This window comes from Beta vulgaris, chromosome 2 (assembly GCF_026745355.1).
Source record: "Beta vulgaris subsp. vulgaris cultivar EL10 chromosome 2, EL10.2, whole genome shotgun sequence".
NCBI lineage: Eukaryota > Viridiplantae > Streptophyta > Magnoliopsida > Caryophyllales > Amaranthaceae > Beta > Beta vulgaris.
In genome coordinates, this window is record NC_079203.1 from 18,330,592 (window position 1) to 18,343,683 (window position 13,092).

A 13,092-nucleotide genomic window follows, 5' to 3' on the forward strand; every position below is an offset into this window, starting at 1 on the left:
TATATGATTATTCTAGTTTCCTTTTATCTATTAAATTGATTCAAAAATACTTTACTAATTACAAATTTACTATATGTATAATTCAGACTTAAAAGTTATTATTATTAATAAGAAAATACCAGACCATTAGATTTTTAATGTGATTTACTTTGCATTATATTCTCTAACTATACACCTATAATGCTATTGGACTTGATCTTGAAATAGTAATATGCGTTTCTACAAACCCAATATAATCTTGGTTTCAAATTGAATTGAAAAAATCAATCAACTATAATCAACAACCTAAAGGTATAATCAACATTATATTCCTATCTATTTGAATATTACATGGTTATCGATATTAACATAATACTAATACACTGCGATAACAAAACGACTACAATGCGCCAATCTTCCACCAACATTATATTCTAACATTTCCCCAAATAGATAACAAAAATAGAATATTGAACAAAAAGAAAAAAGAAACTACTACATGATTACTTGACAATAGGACAGTCAGCTTGCTCTCATAGCACCATCGATGGATTTCGATCCCATCTTCTACCAACTTTTTCTTTCCTTGCTAATCTTACACTTTTCCCCCTCAAATTCTTTGCCCATGTAATAATTGCCTACAATTTGAACACCAATAACAATCCACGCAATGCATCACCAATAGCCTGATTTGACATGAGATCCAATTAGCCATTTATGAAACCAATTATAGTAGTGGTGCCAAATTGTAAGAGTGCAAAAAGGACTTATTTGATAAAACAACTGTTGCTCGCAGTATTTCATATACCTATATAGAGTAGATGGTCGAGGGAGATATCCAAAGAACATTCAGCAGCATAAATATTATATATATCTTCTATATAAGTACCTTAGCTTAGCAAATATTGTACAGACCTAGTGCACAACATAGTAGAGACGTCTCTATTCTTTTTGGCATTAGTCAACCATTTTTTTTGTCAATCTTTCTCCTCTTCCGTGACTTCATTCTTCTTCTCTAACCTCCACTATTTTCTAATCCAGATCGAAATGTAGTAAGTTGCACGCTTCTATGTTTATATTTATCATAACATCAACAATAATCAACTAAGTTATATGTTACAACTTAAATTAATCAAACCCAAAATTTCGTTTAGTGTTATAGGCCTGAAATGACTAATAACCCAATTCTCTTCCCCACCTCTCTCACCTATCCCCCCCACTCTCTCTTCCCCTCTTAGTCTCGTATACAATTTCGTAAATTTAGATCATCTCTTACTACTTTTGCTCTCTTCTCTTCCCAAAGCTTTGTTTTCTCTCACTCTCACTCAACTATTTTGATTTTGCAAATTTTCTATTCTTTTCTACTTGCTCACCCTCTCCCTTTCTGATCCTCCCACTCACTTCTATGGTTGAGTTGATGTGATAAAGACTTGCTTAATTAACAAGGGGAAACAAGAAAACGTTATTGATATAACTGAAACATATTATAAAATTGAAAAAAAATTCTCTCTTTAAGCTCACTCTCGGTCTTTCCCCCCTATTTCTCTTAGTTTATCTCCTTTTTCTATAACTTCATTCATCTTCTCTAACCTCTACTATTTTCCAACCCAAATGTAGTAAGTTGCACGCTTTTCTGTTTATATTTATTATAGCATAAAAAATAATCAACTAATTTATATATTACCACTTAAAATGATACCCAAAATTTCAATTAATGTTATAGGCTTCAAATGACGATTAACCCAATTCCCTTTCTCTACCTCTCTCCCCTTGACCTTCTCTCCTCCCGGTTCTCTCTTCCCCTCTTAGTTTTTTTATACAATTTCGTAAACTTAGATCATATATTCTACTTTTTCTCTCCGCTCTCTCAAAAGCTCTCATTTCTCTGTCCTCTCACTCAACTTTTCTGATTGTGCAAAGTTTAGAAAGTTTTTTCCACTTGCTCTCCCTCTCCCATTCTGATCCTCTCACTCATTTAGTATGGTTGAGTTGATAAAGTCTTGCTTAATCAACAATGGGGATACAAAAATGTTACAACTTAGAATAATTGTATCCAAAATTTTATAGGCCTGAAATGACAAATAACCCAATTTTCTTTCCCCACCTCTCTCAACTCTCCCTCCTGCTCCCTCTTCCCCTTTCAGTCTCGTGTACAATTTCGTAAATTTAGATCATCTCTTACTACTTTCACTCTCTTCTATACCTAAAGCTCTCTTTTCTCCTACTGTCACTCAACATTTTTTATTCTGTAAATTTTTAAGTCTTTTCTACTTGCTGCCCTCTCCCTTTCTTACCCTCTCAGTCATTTACTATGGTTGAGTCGATATGATAAAAGACTTTTTTAATCAACAAGGGTAGAAAAGAAAGCATTATTCATATAACTGCAAACACATTAACAAAAATGTCTCCCTAAGCTCTTTCTCAGTCTTCCCCCCCCCCCCCCTCTCTCTTTGAGTCTATCTCCTCTTCCCTAACTACATTCTTCTCCTCTAACCTCTACTATTTATAATCCAAATCAAACTGATTTCACTACTCCTCTTAATGTTGAACTACAAATTTTTAATTTTTCGAGTCTAGTTAATATAATTACCAAGTTGGATCATCACCAACCTTGATTATATAACCCTGAATCAACAAGTGATGTATGTGATGGATATGTGATGGAGAGCATAGACCTAAACTCTTAACTATACATAATCCTTATAACAGCAAGACCTTGATTTATTATGCAACAAACTAAGCCCTTAAACCTATCAAACTTTTTCTACATTCACCTCTTCTACAATCGCAGCATATTACAACTAAACACAAGTTCGGTAGCAAGGCTACATGCAAAAAAATAATTGATAAACCTCACATCTCTAAGTAAAAGAAATGAGACAGAGAGAACAAAAAAGAACATATTAGTAGGCATATAGTTACAAACGAATCAATAATACATGTTTCACAATTTGCAAGATATCACACAAATTGCGATCAAATTCAAAGAATATATTCTCTCATGATTTGAGGCATTTGTTTTAACTTGGTTTTACTTCTTTTTCTTTTAATTTTTAGCAAGTATGAGTAATTAATAGGATGGTGAGTGAGGAATCTATAAAGTAGATCTATATAGTGGAGTAGAAGATAAGCAAGAACGCTTGATCTTGCTAACTAAAAGCTTTAAACTTAATATGACATACTTTACAACTCCTTCCATCCCTAAACGACTTCCCCACTTTCCCTTTTGTATTGTCTCTAAGAGTTTGCTCCATTTCTTTTTAAGGTAACATGGTCTGCACAATCTCTCCACTTTTCTCCTACTAATCCTAAAAGTAGACAGAATTATGGCAATTACCTACTAACTCAATACAAATCTTTAAAAGTGAAAAGAGAATAGGGCAAACAAAAGAGGACAGACAAAGTACCACATAGGAGTACTTGCTTCAGATAGAATGCATACCCGAAGTTTATGATCAATCTCAGATGAAGCAACTCATTGATCAATCTCATGAAATACAAAGTATTATCCCGACAAGGCTGTGATGCCAAAATATTTTCCTCGTGAGAGAATTATACAAGTTTCTGTAACAAATCTTCGTCTATATCCTGAAGAAAGAGGTGGTATGAGACGTCAACATGCAAAAGATTGAGCTTATCAAGCTCAGAGTAACATCTTTCACCATCCCAGTAATCCAGAGTGGTAAATTAAATTGATCCATTTGCTAGATAAGTATTCTAATAGAGCTCGGCCACATGGGATATTGAGACCGGGGTGACCTAAAATTACGCTGGAGAGATGACAGAGAAAGTAAAGCATGATGACTGGCTTGGAGGATGCAAGAAGCAGGAGGCAATCGGTGAGAATGATGAGAGAAATCAACAGAGCACAAAAAAAATTAGCTAATATGAGCAGAAGAAAAGGAAAGAAAAAAGGAACAGGAAAGAGAATAGGAGGAGATAAACCTGGAAAAAAGGGAAGAGAGGAAATCCTGGTAAAGCAAATGAATGGTTTGGAGGAAAACCATGAAGAAAGCAAAAAAAAGGAACGAAAAATAAAGAAAGGGAATGAAAACTTTCCATATCTAATCATATCATGAGTTCTTCATTGACAAAATCGTATAATAGGATAGTGACAAATTAATGTAGGCATACAAGATGATGGTTGTTGCTGTATATCATAGTAGTAGTAGGAAGAAGTTTGTTCTTGTACTTGTACTTTTCAGCAAAAGAGTTACTTAAGAGCGATAAGCAGGGTCCGAGATAGCAATAATTTAAATGTAAGGAAAATAAAATGAACGCACTTGATGGGCTATCAACTTCGGACCCTTACTAAACCTAAATTAATAAACATAAAAAACAGATTCTATCACACCCAAGTTAAGTAAATTGTAAAAGCTTTTATGTATGTTTTAATCAAACGAGAAGAACCAACTTGATTGGCTGTCAACTTCAGACCTTATTTAACCTTGATAACTCAGATTCTCCACTTAAACAACTTTAGTAGGTTGCAAGTGTACGGAAGATTTGTAGTTGCAGAACATTGAGTAACAGAGACACATTTTTTAGTGTTGTTGCTAGAAGAGCTCCCTCTTATTTCGAATGAACCTGAACTGAAGTTTAGTGAAAAGGGTACATTTTCTTAGATTTAATTAGTTGAGTTCTGGGTGTGGGTTGTCTAATAACTAAAGCGAAGGGGACGGTTCTGGACCATTTGTCGACATCTTTTTCCAGCTGATCATGAAGAGAGGGGTATTTTGTGATGGAGTTGGTTGGTTTTGCTACACATTCCAATAGTTGCCTTCCAATCTCACGGACAATATCAATGCAAAATGAACTGTAGTTGATTTTGCGAAGGAAATCATATAAGCTTGGTCGAAGATTCTCAAAAACATGTGAAGACCATTTGACAATTCAGCCATGAATATTAGCACCAAAATTTATGTCGAATTGGGGAAATCCATTCTAAAACAAAAATATTGTCTACATACTTACAAAACAATTATAGTTATATTCTCAAATCAATTTCTTATTTGCACAAAAATGCAAGGAACAAATGGAATTCAACCATTGCATTCAAACTTTAAGAACCTCCATGACAATGCCACACAACAGCAAGCACACAGATGCAAGTGCAACAAGGACAAATTACTCACGACTGCCTCCAATATCATGTTTACCTAGTTACGAAAAATTCCTCTGCGAGCTAATATTTTGGAGGTACATACACTGACTTTTTTTTATTACTAATATGTTCAGGAAATGATAACACCCTTTATGTATGTCATCTCTATCTCTCCCTCTCTCCATCTCCATTTCCCTATGCCTCTCCCTCCCCCTCTCCATCTCCATCTCCACAATGATAACACAGATGCTAGTTCTTCACAATTTTAGTCTATTAAAGCAATTTAAGTGGACCCATATTGATAATCCAATTCCACTCTTGACTCGTAACTTGTAAATGAAATAATAAATGAGTAAATGACTCTGTAATGCAAATCCACTATTGACCCACAACTTATATGCCACTGTACAAACAAAGATGACCTGCCCTCAGACCACACTACTTTTACCCTGACCTAACTTACCCTATAACCACTAAGGCAATAGGTATGGTTAATCATGTGGTTGATCATGATTTTTGATATCAATTATGGGTAGAATAGCAATTAGATTAAAAGTTTAGTTTAAAGATGGTTTTTCTTAAGCAAATTATGGGGTAATCATGATTTTGATGTTTTAGTGTGGTGACTTAATTTTATTTTCAATTTTCATACGAAAGGATGAAAAAGGGAAAATACAGGGGTTGATATCCCAAAATCATAAACTGCACAAAAATTTTAAAGCAATTTGCTAAGAAATTGTGCTGCAATTTCTAATAATTTGTGTACATAGATTATAAATTCACACTCTTTTAGGATAGACTCATGATTTATGAAAAGCTTGTTGTGGAATTGACAAGGTTCTCACAAGTCACAGCAGTCTCAAATAAGATATAGTACATTGTTATTGACAATGTTCGTCGTTTCTTTTTAATTGCAACATATTGACTTTTGTACTATTGTATCGAGCTATCCTGAGTTCATTCAGTCATGAACAAATTGTTTATAGGGAGTTTTAGGGAACAAAGGGGAAAGAAAGGGGAATGGAGAGACTATAAAAGTTGTTTTAAATTAATGTATAACTGAAGATACCGAAGGACAAAGTTGTTTGCTAAAGAGCGTGAAAGTCGACGTTGAACAATGTATTTCCATTCTTTGCTATGATCATCCAATGATAGCTCTAACGACGTAGTTTTTCCAATGTCATGCCTTGGATTTTCCTTGTGGTAAGGTCGAAATCACCTCTGAGATGACGTTCATATCTGAAACCACTGATAGCAGGGTTGAATGCTACAGGGTTCTTGATGATGACGGTCATCTTTTGAAAGAGTCTATGCAGGTGGTTATATTGATGTTCGTTCGCTTATGCAAGATCAAGAGTTCCAAATCTTGAGTCTTTTAAATTTTGCTAAGTATTGCAGAAAGTTTAATACTCAATCCTACTGATTGTTTTATCAGGTTAGTGAGGAACTTGCTGTCAAGATGTATGAATATATGGTCACATTACAAGTAATGGATACAATATTTTATGAAGCACAAATGCAAGGGAGAAGAAGCCATCAATATTTATCATCCAGGCAATAAGTTGGAACTTGACTTAAGTATGGTTAGTTGCTGCCAATTTTATTGTAGTCTCGTCTGGACGTACTCTGACTACATTTACAAAACATTAGGCGATTTTATGGCATCTAGCAGTAGTTCAGAACTTGGCAGGTTGGTTCTATAAAGCATCATCATTTTTGTTCTCCCATGTTTCATTATCAGTATTGTTCCTGGCAAGTTTTGTAATTGCTAAAATTTGACCAAAAAAAAAAATAAATTAAAGTGGTGCTATAAATTAAAATCTAACGGAATCAAGCCCTAGAGATTCGAGACTAGCTTGAGCTATTTTTTAAGTGAATTGATTTTCCATAACAAATGAAGTGGGCCAAATAACATTCCTTTACCCCAGGAAACTCAAGAAATAGTGATCAAAAGCACCAATTTTAAGTAACTACAAACATTCATCTACCTAAAAAATTAAAATTTGCAACAGTTCTTCAAATAACCAAACAATTTACACCAACATTAAGACTTTATTCAAAAATAACAACCACCCAGAAAAGAAATCACCAAACCCTAGAAAGCCCAAAAGACAAAACACCAAAAAAAAAAAAGAGAACTAATGGTGAAGATGTAGAATTACCTGCAAAGCGAGCTGAGACTCAAGGGAATCAAAAGAGTAGAAGAGTTTCAAAAGGGCTTTTGAATCTTCATTTGCTTCTTCAACAGTTTCTGTAGAAGAATCAGAATTACTTGAATCTCCATTAAGCGGAGTTTCATCAAGCGGAGATTAAATTAGGTTTTTATTATGTGAATGCAATTGGCGATTTTGTAGCGCAATTCTGAATCCGGCAGAAGACGCTGATCGAAAAGGAAGAGGAGAGAAGGGGAGAGAGAAAGGGAAGGGGGATTATCTAGGTTAGGGAGGAGTATGAAGATGGATCCATGGATGGCTTAGAGGAACACAACAAAGGAAGTAAGGGACTAAGGGTGGCAAGTAATTTTGAGAGTTTGAGAGGGCAAAACGGTAAGTCCGCTGATCCTAAGCTACAGTAAATCAACTTCTCACTTTTTAATAGGTATGGATTCATCTAAAGTTAGAAAAACAAAGAAAATTAACATTAACTAACTAACCTACGCAATACACTCATCAATAAACTATCTTGCCCACTTATTCTTCACCTCATTGATTTGATCTTCCGTATAAGGATCATGGGTAAAGGTACGAGCAACCTGAAAATAATTTACCAAAGTTAGCCTCAAATAGTTAAATATATAAAATATGAAATGAATAATTATATGAACTTACTTCGTCGAAATCCTCCGAACCAAAATATGAAGCGAGTAGCATGTTGAGTCAAATCCTCATAGATTTTGTTTTCAATAACGAATAACGGCTAGTTTCTCTCGTAGCGCATGTTTAGGCGATAAGCTTAGCATACGCTGCCGCCATGGCAAGAGGGAGAGGAGCCAAGAAGAGTGCACAAAAAAGCAAGGGTAAAGGAAAGAAAGGTTTGTCTTCTTCTCCGGTAAGAAAAACCAAGAGTGTTGATGAGGTTATCGGTGTTTCAGAATTACAAATCCTTAGTCCTTTTCAGGAGAATCCTGATAACTTGGAGAAGGAAGTGGAGGTAGCTACAATGGAGGTGTTGACGGATGTCGGTGTTGAGCGAATTCAACAAGCAAGCTCGAAAGCGGTGTTATCCGAATGGTTGAATGTAATGAAAAGTGGGTCGAAAGATCCTACCACAGGGGCACGTATGTCATGGGCGGATGATAATGTGGAGCATTTGGAGAAGCAGGTTAATAATAATAAGGAAAATGTTGTTGTTGTTGAATAAGAGGATATACAAGAGGAGGTGGAATAGTGGTCCTCTGCTGTAGTGTGCTATGTTCTTGGCGCGAATCCGCCATTACTTGTTATGGAGGGATTTTTTAGGCGTATTTGGGGGAAACTAGGGATTGCCAAAATAGCTATGATTGAGAAAGCGGTGTTTATAATGCGATTTCAAACTGCTAAATCCTGCTTGAAGGTGACACATGAAAGTTTTCAATTTTTCGATCAAAAACCTTTAATAGTTAAGCTATGGGAACCGGATATGGTGATTGATAAGGATGTAGTAACAAGGGTACCAATATGGGTGAGATTTCCACATCTCTCCTTCAAGGATTGGGGGGAGAAGAGCATGAGTAAATTCGCTGGCATAATTTGATGTTATATAAAGCTTGATCATGCTACAAAGGAGAACGAGAAATTGCACTTTACTAGGGTGCTGATTGAAGTTGAAATGCAGCAAGAGTTACTAGGTTCAATAACATTCTGTAATGAATATGGTTGTATGGTAGAACAAGTGATTGAATATGAATGGAGGCCTATTAAATGTTCACAATGTTCAGGGTTTGGGCATACTAGTGAACAATGTAGGAAGAAGGGTGGGAAGAAAGTATGGGTGCAAAAGGCAGTTGTTGTGGATAAAGATGGTTTTCAGAGGATTGGCAGGGGTACTCAGGTTATTGAGGAACCAACTGAAATCCCAGTGCATAATTCCTTTAATTTGTTGCTTGATGATGTTGTAGATGTACCATATGCTGCAATGGTGCAGGAGGACACAAGACAGAGTGGATTTGGTAGTGGTAAAGCAGGAGGTGGCTCTATGGTTAGAGTGGTTCCAAATGATGAGCAAGTGCACAAGGTGGACAAATGTGAGGGGGTGGCTCCCCCTAACCAAAATGGATAATATCCTTGCATGGAATGTAAGAGGCCTAAACAATGGAAATAAGCAAGGTGAGGTGAGGAATTTTTTTCATTCTCATAACATTAAACTGTTTAGCCTCTTTGAAACTAGAGTTAAAGCTAATAATTTAGGCAAACTTTATTCAAAAAATTGTCCTAATTGGTGCTTTACTCAAAACTTATCTTGTCATGAAAACGGTAGAATTGTAGTTAAGTGATGTCCAGGAGCGTTTACTGTGAACATAAGTCATGTATATATCCAATATATTCACTGTATTGTTTGTTCTAGTATAGGGAAGAGGTTCAGATGTACTTTCTGCTATGGATTCAATGATATCCACAGTAGGCAGGTTTTGTGGGAGGGTTTAAAAGAGATTGCTATTTAGAGTGATATGCCATGGGTGTTATTAGGTGATTTTAATCCACTTAGTAGTATTGAGGATAGAATTGGTGCCCCTGTCAGAACTGGTGAGATTGCTCCCATGCTAGAGTGCATTACTTACTGTCAGATTAGTGATGTAAAGGCAAATGGAAGGCAGTTTACTTGAAACAATAAACAAGAAGGAAATAGGAGAGTCTATTCAAGGATAGACAGGGTGCTAGCAAATCAAGCTTGGGTGGATTTATTTGAGCTTGCTGAAGTCAATTTTATGCCTGAAGGTGATAATGATCATACTCCAATGCTCTTATGTGTGTATCCTAAGTGCAATGTGAAAAAGTCTTTTAACTTTCACAATATGTGGTGCTATCATGGTGAAGTAATTAAAGCTGTAAGAAATGTTTGGCAACAACAAGTCAGAGGTTGTCCTATGTACAGAGTGGTTCAGAAGTTATAGTTGGTAAAGCAAGCTCTGAAGGAGTTGAATAGAAAGGGTATAGGTGATATTGAAGTTGTTAGTGTGAAGAATAGGGTTGTTCTACAGGAGGCCAAAAATTTTATGCTTTTGAATAAAGGTGATTATAGGTTGTCTCAAGCTGAAAAGGAAGCAACGGAAGAGTATCAAACTGCTAAGAAAATGCTCAATAGTTTCTTGCAACAAAAAACTAAGCTCAACTTACTGAAGTGTGGTGATAATGACACAAAGATCTTCTTTCAAGCTTTGAGAGCTAGAAGAAGAGTGAGTAAAATCCATGTTATTCAGGATAGCAATGGTATGTGGGTGAACCAGAGAGAGAAAGTTGTTGAAGCCTTTGTAGAGTTTTACAAGAAATTATTCACTTGTTCTTAGCAGAAGACTGAAGTGCTATAAACACTAAAAAGCTCACTGAAGGCCATTTGAATATTTTACAAGCTGATTTTACAAAGGAAGATGTGAAAAATGCCATGTTTAGTATATCAGATGACAAGGCTCCATGGAGTGATGGTTTCAATAGTTGCTATTATAAACAATTGATAGACGTATGGTGTGAGTTAGTATGGGATGGATGAGAGATGTGTGAAGCCATATTAGATTTCTTTAAAACAGGTCAACTCTTAAAGGTTGTTAATGTTACTACACTCACATTGATCCCTAAAGTGAAGTGCCCTGAGAATGTAACTGAGTACAGACCTATAGCATGTTGTAATGTACTTTATAAGTGCATCACAAAGATGATACTTCCTGATATAATTTCTGCAAGTCAGGGGGCTTTTATGGCAGGGAGAAGTATTCTCCACAATGTTATGATTTGTCAAGATTTGATAAAAGGTTATAAGAGGAAAGCTTCAAGGGCTAGCTTCATGATGAAGTTGGATCTTAAAAAGGCCTATGCTACCATTAGTTTGCAGTTTATTAAGCAAATGCTAGACATGGTAGGCTTTCCAAAGAAGTGTAAGGAGCTCATCATGGTGTGTATTAGGACCCCAACCTTCTCTATTATGATGAATGGGGCTCCTACTGGGTTTTTTGGAGCTCAGAGGGGGCTTAGACAAGGGGATACCATGTCCCCTCTACTGTTTGCTCTAGGTATGGACTACATAGACAAAATACTCAGGTATATTGGTGAAATGGAAGGCTTCAAGGTATCATGTGAAATGCAAAGATTTAAGGTTAACACACCTTTGTTTTTCAGATGTCTTGTTGTTCTATAATGGTGATTTCCGATCCATCTATACTATGCTTCAAGGTTTCAAATGTTTTCCAATGCATCTGGCCTTGAAGTCAATAAGAATAACTCTGAGGTCTACTATGCTGGTATGATTAAAGATTTGATTCAAAGAGTAACAGATGTGAGTGGATTTCAAACTGGTAGGCTTCCCTTCAGGTACCTTGGTGTCCCTATGTCTACTAGTAAGCTTAAAGCAAGTGAGTGCCAAGCCTTAATTGATAGAATGTTGCAGAGAATTAGAATCTGGAGCACAAGGAATATTTCCTTTGCTGCTAGATCACAGCTAATTAATAGTGTGCTATTAAGTATTCATGTCTACTAGGGGTAGCTGTTCATTATCCCAAAGGGTGTGCTTAAGGAGGTAAATGCAATTTGTAGGAGCTTCCTATGGACAGGGACACCTAATGATTGAAGAGTTGGGGATGTTGCTTAGAATAGATTATGTCATTCTAAGTCTTCAGGGGGTTTGGGTTTTAGAGATACTAGCTTATGGAATGTTGTTGCTGTGTGCAAGTTAGCTTGGGTTGTGGCTAAAAAAAAAAAAAAAGACAATATGTGGGTGAGATGGGTGAATGGAGTGTATATTAGGAATGATAGTTGGGGGACCTATGAAGCTCCTAGTACCTCAAGTTGGGTTTGGAAATACATATGTCAAGCAAAGAATGAGATGAATAGGAGAACTCCTGGTGTTCAGTGGATGTTGGATCCTCAGTACAACATCAGAAAGTATTACAAGACTATGGTGGGACAGGAAAGAAATATCAACTGCAGTAGATTTGTCTGGAACAGGTATTCCTTGCCCAAGCACAAAATTATCTTATGGATGGCTATGCAAGATAGACTGAAGACTAAGCAGAGGTTGAGAAGGATGAATTTATGTGATGATGATATATGCTTGATTTGTAATCAGGAGGTTGGAATTGTGAAGCATCTTTTCTTTGACTGCCAATTTAGTAAAAGATGTATGCAAGAAATTATGGGCTGGCTGGGAGGGAGGGTATTGGAGTAATAAAGGGCTTTTGCAATCTTTCAGATGGGTGAAGATCAGATGGAAGATTTCGAAATATGGAAAGATGGTCTACTGGGCAACTATAGCAGCTTTTGTGTACTACATTTCGCGTAATAGGAACATGGCTTTTTGGGACAAGATGATCATGTCTATAAGTAAAGCTACTCGGGAGATTAAGTACATTGTAAAGAATAGAGTAGTTCAGCTTATGAATGCCAAGATGAAAGAGAGTGATAGAGAGTGGATTGCTTCTCTGTAATACGTTGGGCATGTCCAGTTTGAAGGGTTCTAGGCTTTTCTAGTTTGCCCTGTGTTTGTATGGTTGATGTTTTTCATTGATATCACTTACTTAATTACCAAAAAAAAAAATGAATCGAGTACGTCAAAAATGTATCGCATCACAAAATAACCGCACTCCGTGCCTCCTTGTTGTTGTGGGCACTTTATCAAAATTTTTAAGAGGGAATGGCTTTCTACTAACTAATAAGAATCTCTTTATAGAACCACACTAAACAAACTATCTATAACCTCAGGGGCTATAATAGGAGTAGCTAGTTTGCTTGTTCTGAAGAAGGAAAAACGTTGCCAGCTCTTCTTTCCGATCTTGATTGCTTTCCGGTCCATTGTTCGATTCTATAGCTGATGTAGCTTAACTCCAT

The 13,092-nt window shown here is 36.2% G+C and overlaps 1 long non-coding RNA gene across 1 annotated transcript; it reads right to left on the reverse strand.

Annotated features, from left to right (window-relative positions):
- Positions 1 to 286: 286 nt before the first annotated feature.
- On the reverse strand, positions 287 to 7,624 carry LOC125494793 (uncharacterized). Its single transcript, XR_007271036.2, has 2 exons — positions 7,246 to 7,624; positions 287 to 665 (listed from the first exon to the last, which is right to left on the reverse strand). It is a non-coding gene; the product is annotated as an uncharacterized LOC125494793 (long non-coding RNA).
- Between the last annotated feature and the right edge of the window lie 5,468 nt (positions 7,625 to 13,092).